The 8,171-nt window shown below is 57.9% G+C and overlaps 1 pseudogene; it reads left to right on the top strand.

Moving 5' to 3' along the window:
- The first annotated feature begins 6,672 nt into the window (after nucleotides 1–6,672).
- Nucleotides 6,673–7,563, top strand: LOC123096969 (uncharacterized; annotated as a pseudogene).
- The last annotated feature ends 608 nt before the right edge of the window (nucleotides 7,564–8,171 follow it).

Consider the following 8,171-nt stretch of genomic DNA (forward strand, 5'->3'; position numbering starts at 1 on the left):
TTGTTCGTCCGTCCAACTTACTGCTAGAAAGGAGGGGGTTTTGTGATTTGATGGCTCATTGGGCATTACTGCGTCGCTTTGATCTGGGTAGTCTACCGTGTAGTTGGGCACTCTACTACGGAGTAATTTAGTGCATGGCTGGTGGACCCCGATGCTGGCTATCCCACACGTCAGCGAAAGTGAGTAGCAAGGTTCCCAACAACCGTCGAGGAGGATCCGCACGGTAGAGCGAGTCCACTGTTTTTCTGAAGAAAAAAATGACCACAGCAAGCGTTTCCACTCTTACGACGGAGGAGTGCGAAACACGGTAGCCACTTGAACATACACAGTGCTCCTACTACTAGGCATGTGCAGTGGTTCATACACCAGTACTACATAATTTTGTTGCTAGTGTAGTAAGATATGACGATAACAAATGATGTTGTGCGTATGTCAACTATATGAACAGTAATGTAACATAGTACCGCTTTTTCGACTGTCCGGTCGAGAATGAACGGTGAGATCAATGTTAACAGAACTAGGTCTGTAGCGCACGGAGAGTATGGTGCTACAGTACTCCACGAAACATGAACCATATGAAGCACGACTCAGTGTTAGGCAGGGTGTATGAAGGGTGCACGGGATGGGAGCAAAAGTTCCCTTGTCAACCCAATTTTGGGTGTTTGGCAGAGTGCATGAAGGGTGCATGAGTCCACACTAGTAGGTTAACACAAATACACGAAGAGGGAACAACTATATTGAGATGAGAATGCAACCAAACACACCCACTGTTGGAGTAAATGACCACGGGTAGCCTCATCAGCCCCCAATGGTATTTCAAGACATCAGGGCCGGCTGCGCCCCTCAAGCACCGAAGTCAAAGGGCCGCCTTCTTGGGGCCGGCCGGACCAAGCGGCCGGCTGCTAGAAGGCGGCGGAATCCGGCAGGCGGCCAGGAAGTGGGCCGACTCCTAGCAGGCGGCCTCCAGGGAGGCCGGCTCCTAGCAGACGGCCCCTCGTGCCCTCAAAGTTTGAACCTACATAAACATGACAAGACGGGGCGTGGCTACAGTGCGGCCTGCCACCCCCGAATCCAGGGTGGAACGTGGCCACAGTGCGGCGTACCAGGCGGACATCCCACGTCCGGCGCAACACTTTTGCCATGCTATCCATGACATCATCCATGGTAGAGGAAGGCATGCCCCCACGATGGGCTGTCGGTACGGCCCGCAGGCGGCGGGCCCTACCTGTCCATGAGAAGCCTGAGGGCGGCTGGCCGTAACCAGTCGGCACGGGGGAGGCCGACTCCTGGGCAGGCGGCCCTCCCCCATCCTTGGAGTCTGTGCTCCATTAACGAGATAAGACATGATGTTGCTACAGTGAACGCCCGCCAGGCGGTGGAACTGCAGCCACGCTTCCCCCGACAAGGCCTCCTTCATCAAGGGCGAGGCTATAGTAGCGAGCAGCCGACAGGACCCGCAGGCGACGGGCCCTACCTGTCAGCTAAGAGGCCGGCAGCCGGCGAGACCCACCAGGCGACGGGCCCCAGCAGCCGGCGGAGAAGCCAGCCGCTAGAGATGCTGACGGCTGGGTCCTACACCCAGTCAGATTACCATTGTACCCCTGGGAGGTAGGCCTGTATAAACCCCCTAGGGCACCCATGCAAAGGGTTCAGCATCATAGACAACATACACATAGAGAGACAACTAGAGGTAGCCTTGCCCTTCTTCCTCCTCTAGCCAAACATCTCTAGGAGCAACCTTGTAGCCACTCTATTGACATAGTGATCATGCGGAGACCCCGCAGAGTAGGACTAGGGGCGTTATCTCCTAGGAGAGCTCCGAACCTGGGTAAGATGTGTCGGCGTACGTGTTTACGCCTTATCCCGTTTCCAGGCACCGGCGACGCACTACTCTCCCCCACCATGATAAGCCATCCTTTGGCATATGCCGCATGAAACCCCCGACATTTGGCGCCCACCGTGGGGCTAGGTGCACCATCGTCCGGAGACCTGTTCTGGACTGGAACCCTTGTTCTTCCTGGCGAGGCGCAACCAGCCCGGTATGCCTGATGGCGTTTGCACCTACGCGCTGCATGGTGCAGAAGCCGCCTGTGCAGCGAGCGGCCTCACCGATCTCATCGTCGGGATCCGCCTCTCCGACGAGCCCGCACCCGACGCGGGAGCAGCCAGCTGTGAGAGATGCCTCGTCAACTTCCTTGGCAAGCTCCACATCGCAAATGAGCCCTCCTCCGACCTAGAGACGATCGGTTCCACCGACCCAATGCTTGTCGACTTCGACACGGCATCCCTCGACGCTTTCCCCACCAACGTGGTGGTCATCGACGACCCGCTCCCTCGAGAGGATAGCGGCGGCAGCACCATCACGGAGGTGCTCGTCATCAGCCACAACGAAGCTTCTGGCTGAGCCGGCCAGGATCCGCTGCAAGCGGCACTGCGGGACCTATCCGCACCCATCGCGGCCGAAGCCAACGCGAGACACTAGAGGCCTGCCGCATCGCGCTCGTCGAGAGAACCAAGAAGTTGGCCACCATGAGGCGCCTCTCTAAAGCCTACTAGCGTGAGATTGACCGCGCTGTGGGTGGCACGCTGGCTGCTGGCGAGCCCAGCCGTGTGGGCACGGTTCAACAACGCGGCGCGGCAATCGCCAGCATGCTGGGGGCCGACCGCCCAGTCTACGCCACGCCCCTGGAGAACCTACGCGCTGCCCAGGCAACAACAGACGAGCTGGATCACCTGGAGGGTGACGAGCAGTGTTGCATGATGGCATGAATCCAGCAGCTCCTCGACGCGGCTACAACACAGCAAGAAGTTGGCTACCGTGGGATGGAACCCGGCGCGCATGCTGAGAATCACCCCCCTGCCGAGACCAAGGCGCGACCTCCTAGATGCCGACAGGCGACGCCCGCGACCGAAGAGATTGAGAGCCGGCTGCAAGCCGCAGTCGGACACATCTCACCATTGAGGGTGACCAAGACGGTCTCCCACGAGCAGTGGAACGACGGGACGATCGCCCGCCTCCCCTGCGCAGGGAGAGGCGCGCTTCCCCGCCGCCTGTTGAGCACCCGACTCTCGGAGGCTAGCTGGGCCCCCGCGAAGGAGTCGGAGAAAAAGACGCCCGCCACCGGATCGACTTACTGGCTCGGTCCCTGGCGGTAGAAGAAGAAGATGCAATCGGTCCGCCTTGTTTTGGCCCCCGCATTCGCGACGAGCCCTTCCCCAAAGGGTTCTCGCTCCCTCGAGACACGCCCCAGTACAACGGCTCTGTGAAGCTGAAGGATTGGCTGGTGGATTATTCCAACGTAGTCAACATAGCAAACGACAACAAGCGCGTTGCCGTGAAGTACGTCCCCCTCATGCTTCAGGGCACGGCCCGGACATGGCTGAACAGCCTCAAGCCCTACAGCGTCAACAGCTGGCTGGACTTCACCGAAGTCTTCGTCCGCAACTTCACCAGCACCTACAAGCGGCCGCCCAAGCCCCGCCGGCTTTCTCTATGCGTCCAAGGCCCCACCGAGTCCACCCGCGACTACCTGACATGGTGGGCCGAACTGCGCAACTCCCGCGAAGGGGTGCACGAGGTGCAAGCCATAGAGTACTTCACCGCCGGGTGCAGAGAGGGCACCTACTCAAGCAACGACTCCTATGCAACGAGCCGGCCACACTCGACGAACTACTGATCATAGCAGACAAATACGCCACTGCCGACTCCTCCATGAAGTTGGAGCTCCACGTGGACGCGTCCGGGAAGGTGCTCCCTCCAGCTCCTCGGACACCGGCTGGTGACAACAGGCGGCGCCAGCAGCAGAACGACAACAAGTGCAAGGCCCCGCAGCCGGCTTCCACCAGCTGGCAGGTGGCGACAGTTGAGGATCAGAAGCCGGAGGGGCAACCCGGCCCCAAGCGTCAGAAGGGCGGCAAGCCTGCCTGGTTGCCCGCCTTCTCCTATGAGCAAACCCTCGATGCTCCCTGCAAGTTCCACAGCGGCGCGAAGCCGTCCAACCACACCACCCGGAAGTGCCACTGGCTCACCCGAATCTCCATGGGCGAAGGACTGCTGCCTCGCCCGCCTGTTGGCCAGCGGGCTCCGCCTCCTCAGCAGCCGGTGGCCCGTCTAGCAGTCGGCGCTATCCAGGACGAATTCCCTGAAGAACATGGGGCCTATGTCGTCTTCACCAGCGTGGCCGACGACAAGCATAGCCGACGTCAGCAGCACCGAGAGGTGAATGCTGTCGCTTTAGAAGCCCCAGAGTTCATGCACTGGTCCGAGAAGCCCATCAGCTGGAGCCGAGCTGACCACCCGGAAGTAATGCCTTCTCTGGGATCCTATGCCTTGGTGTTGGATGCCACCTTTGGAACAGAGAGGCGAGCTGCTCGTTTCTCCCGGATTCTGATAGACGGCGGCAGCAGCATCAACATCCTTTACCGCGACACTATGGAGAAGTTGTGCATCAAACAGAAGCAGCTCCAGCCCAGTCGGACCGTCTTCCATGTCATTGTGCCCGGCCTTTCCTGCTCACCAATCGGCAAGATCAAGATCGATGTTCTCTTCGGAGACAAAGATCATTTCCGCCGAGAAGCGATTTGGTTTGAGGTGGTTGACCTGGAGAGCCCCTACCACGCACTGATTGGCCGGCCTGCTCTGGCCAAGTTCATGGCGGTACCACATTATGCTTACCTCAAGATGAATATGCCCGGAACCAAGGGCATCATCACCGTAGCTGGAGATTACAGAAGTCGGCCGCCTGTGCTGCAGCTAGCAGTCGGCTGGTCGAGCCCCTTGTGATTGCTACCGAGAAGAGGCTCCTTGACCGGGTTGTGGCCATGGCCAGCAAGCAGCCGGACCTATCACCATATGCCAAGGAGTCGGAGACCCAGGGCTCCTTCCAGCCGGCCAAAGAAACCAAGAAGACTCCCTTGGACCCGAACCACCCGGAAAGACACGCTATCATGGGGACCAACCTCGACAACAAATAGGAAAGCCAGCTCGTCGATTTCCTCCATGAGAATCGAGACATCTTCGCATGGTCCCAAAGACATGCCAGGTGTTCCGACGGATTTCGCTGAGCACAAGCTACACGTCAGAGCAGATGTAAAACTAGTCACGCAACCCCTGCGCCGCCTGTCAGTGGAGAAGAGAAGAATTGTTTATGAAGAGATAGCCCGGCTTCTAGCAGCCGGCTTCATTATGGAAGTGTTCTTTCCAGAGTGGCTAGCCAACCCAGTCCTTGTACTAAAGAAGAACAACAAATGGCGCATGTGTATTGACTATACCAGCCTCAACAAAGCTTGCCCCAAAGATCCGTTTGCCTTGCCTCGGATTGACCAAGTGATAGTCTCCACAGCCGGATGCAAGCTGCTGCGTTTTTTGGATGCCTACTCAGGATACCACCAGATCAAATTGAATCCGGCCGACCGCCTGAAGACCGCCTTCATCACGCCATTCGGAGCCTTCTGCGACCTACCAATGACATTCGGCTTGAGTAATGCTGGTGCCACTTTTTAGTGTTGCATGCAGAAGTGCCTCCTCAAGTAACTCGGCAGAAACGCCCACGTCTATGTACACGATATTGTGGTGAAGACGGAGAAGCGCGGTACCCTCTGGGAAGATCTCAAGGAAACTTTTCATAATCTGCGCCATTTTCAAATCATGCTCAACCCAGAGAGGTGTATCTTTGGAGTACCAGCCGACCAGCTCCTTGGCTTCCTGGTCTCAGAGCGCCATTGAGTGCAACCCTGTGAAGATCAAAGCCATTGAGAGGATGGAGAGACCCACCCGACTGTGACATGTCAAGAATTTTACCGGCTGCTTGGCATCCATCAGCCGATTCATCAGTCGGCTGGGACCAGCTCATGAAGAAAACCACTCACTTTGAGTGGAACGACAAGGTGGACGAGGCCTTCCTCCAGCTCAAGAAGATGCTGAATACACCGCCTGTCCTGGCGGCTCCGGCTACTAAGGAGCCCATGTTCCTCTACATCGCCGCCACCAGCCGGGTGGTCAGCACTGTCATTGTGGTAGAGCGCCCAGAAGACGGCAGAGCACAGCCGGTCCAGAGGCCTGTGTACTACTTGAGCGAGGTTCTGTCAACCTCAAAGCAGAACTACCCCCACTACCAGAAGATGTGCTACGACGTGCACTTTGCTGCCAAGAAACTCAAGCCATACTTTCAAGAGCACCCAATCACGGTTGTCTGCACTGCCCCACTTGCCGAAATCATAGGAAACAAAGATGCATCAGGCCGAGTGGCCAAATGGACCATCGAGTTGGCCCCCTACACCATATTCTACCAGCCACATACCGCCATCAAGTCCCAAGCACTGGCCGACTTCCTCGTTGACTAGGCCGAGACCCAGTACCTGCCGCCAGCTCCGGACTCCACTCATTGGCGGATGCAATTCGATGGCTCAAAGATGAGAACCAGTTTGGGAGCCGGCATCGTCCTGACCTCTCCCAAAGGCGACAAGCTCAGATACACATTGCAAATTCATTTTGCCGCCTCCAACAATGTGGCCGAGTATGAGGCGCTAGTACACGGACTCCGGCTGGCCAAAGAGATCGGCATCCGCCGGATCCTGTGCTACGGCGACTTGGACTTGGTAGTCCAGCAGTCGTCTGGCGACTGGGACGCCAAAGATGCAAACATGGCAAGCTACCGCTTCCTCGTTCAGCAGATGAGTGGATACTTTGACGAGTGTGAGTTCCTTCACGTGCCACGGAACGACAACGAGCAAGCTGATGCCCTGGCACCGATCGGCTCCACCCGCCAAGCAATACCAGCCGGCGTCTCCCTTCAGCGCCTCCTCAAGCCGTCTATCAAGCCTTCACCGGAATCAGAGTCTATCTTCGTGCTGGCCGCCCCCGGAGTAGTCGGATATGACTCGGGGGCTGCAGCAGTCGGCCCGGGGACTTCGGCAGGCGGCTCGGGGACTATAGCAGTCGCACTTGGCTCGTAGACTTCAGAACCCGGCCCGGGGGCTGCAGCAGTCGGCTAGGGGACTTCGGTAGGCGGCTTGGGGCCTTCAGAACCCGGCCCGGGGGCTGCAGCAGTCGGCCCGGGTACTTCAACGACGCAGCAAGCGGCACCCGACTCCAACCCGCCGCCTCCCAACCCAACCGCCCTAGTACCAGTGGCCATGATGACAGTGGAGGAAGTTGCAAAACCATCATGGGCGCCGCCCATCCTCAATTTCCTAGTGAGCGGCGAGCTACCAGTCGACGAGATTTTGGCCCGACAGGTGCAACGACGGGCAACAGCATACACCATCGTAAATAGAGAACTTGTTAGGCGCAGCATCACTGGTGTGTTCCAGCGCTGCGTAGAGCCAGAGAAGGGCAAAGCAATCCTCAAAGACATCCACCAGGGTGAGTGTGGCCACCACGCGGCCTCCATTTCCCTTGTCGCCAAAGCCTTCCGCCACGGTTTCTTCTGGCCGACTGCTTTGGAGGATGCCAAGGATTTGGTCAAGAAATGCAAGGGGTGCCAGAAATTCAGCTCCAAACAACATCTGCCGGCTTCCGCACTCAAGACCATCCCCCTCACTTGGCCTTTTTCCATCTGGGGGCTGGACATGGTGGGCCCATTCAAGACAGCACGACGCGGCATGACTCATTTGCTTGTCGTCGTGGACAAATTCACCAAGTGGATTGTAGCAAAGCCAATCAAGAAACTGAATGGTCCGACTGCTGTGACCTTCATCACAGATATCACCATCCGGTACGGTGTACCACACAGCGTCATCACCGACAATGACACCAACTTTGCCAAAGGCGCCTTGGCTCATTTCTGCGCGACGCAGGGCATCCGATTGGACTTAGCGTCTGTTGCCCATCCGCAGTCAAATGGCCAAGTCGAGCGAGCAAACGGCCTCATCCTCTCAGGCATCAAGCCTCGACTGGTTGAGCCACTGGAGTGCTCGGCTGGTTGCTGGATCGACGAGCCGCCGGCCATCCTCTGGAGTCTCTGGACCACGCCGAACAAATCAACCGGCTTCATTCCATTCTTCCTCATGTACGGGGCCAAGGCCGTCATCCCAATGGACATCGAGTTCGATTCGCCTTGCGTCACAATGTACACGGAGGCAGAGGCGAAGGAGGCGCGAGAAGACAACGTCGATCTGCTGGAAGAGGGCCAGCTGTTGGCACTCAGCCGGTCCGCCATCTACCAGCAGAG

The sequence above is a fragment of the Triticum aestivum genome, chromosome 4D (assembly GCF_018294505.1).
Source record: "Triticum aestivum cultivar Chinese Spring chromosome 4D, IWGSC CS RefSeq v2.1, whole genome shotgun sequence".
NCBI lineage: Eukaryota > Viridiplantae > Streptophyta > Magnoliopsida > Poales > Poaceae > Triticum > Triticum aestivum.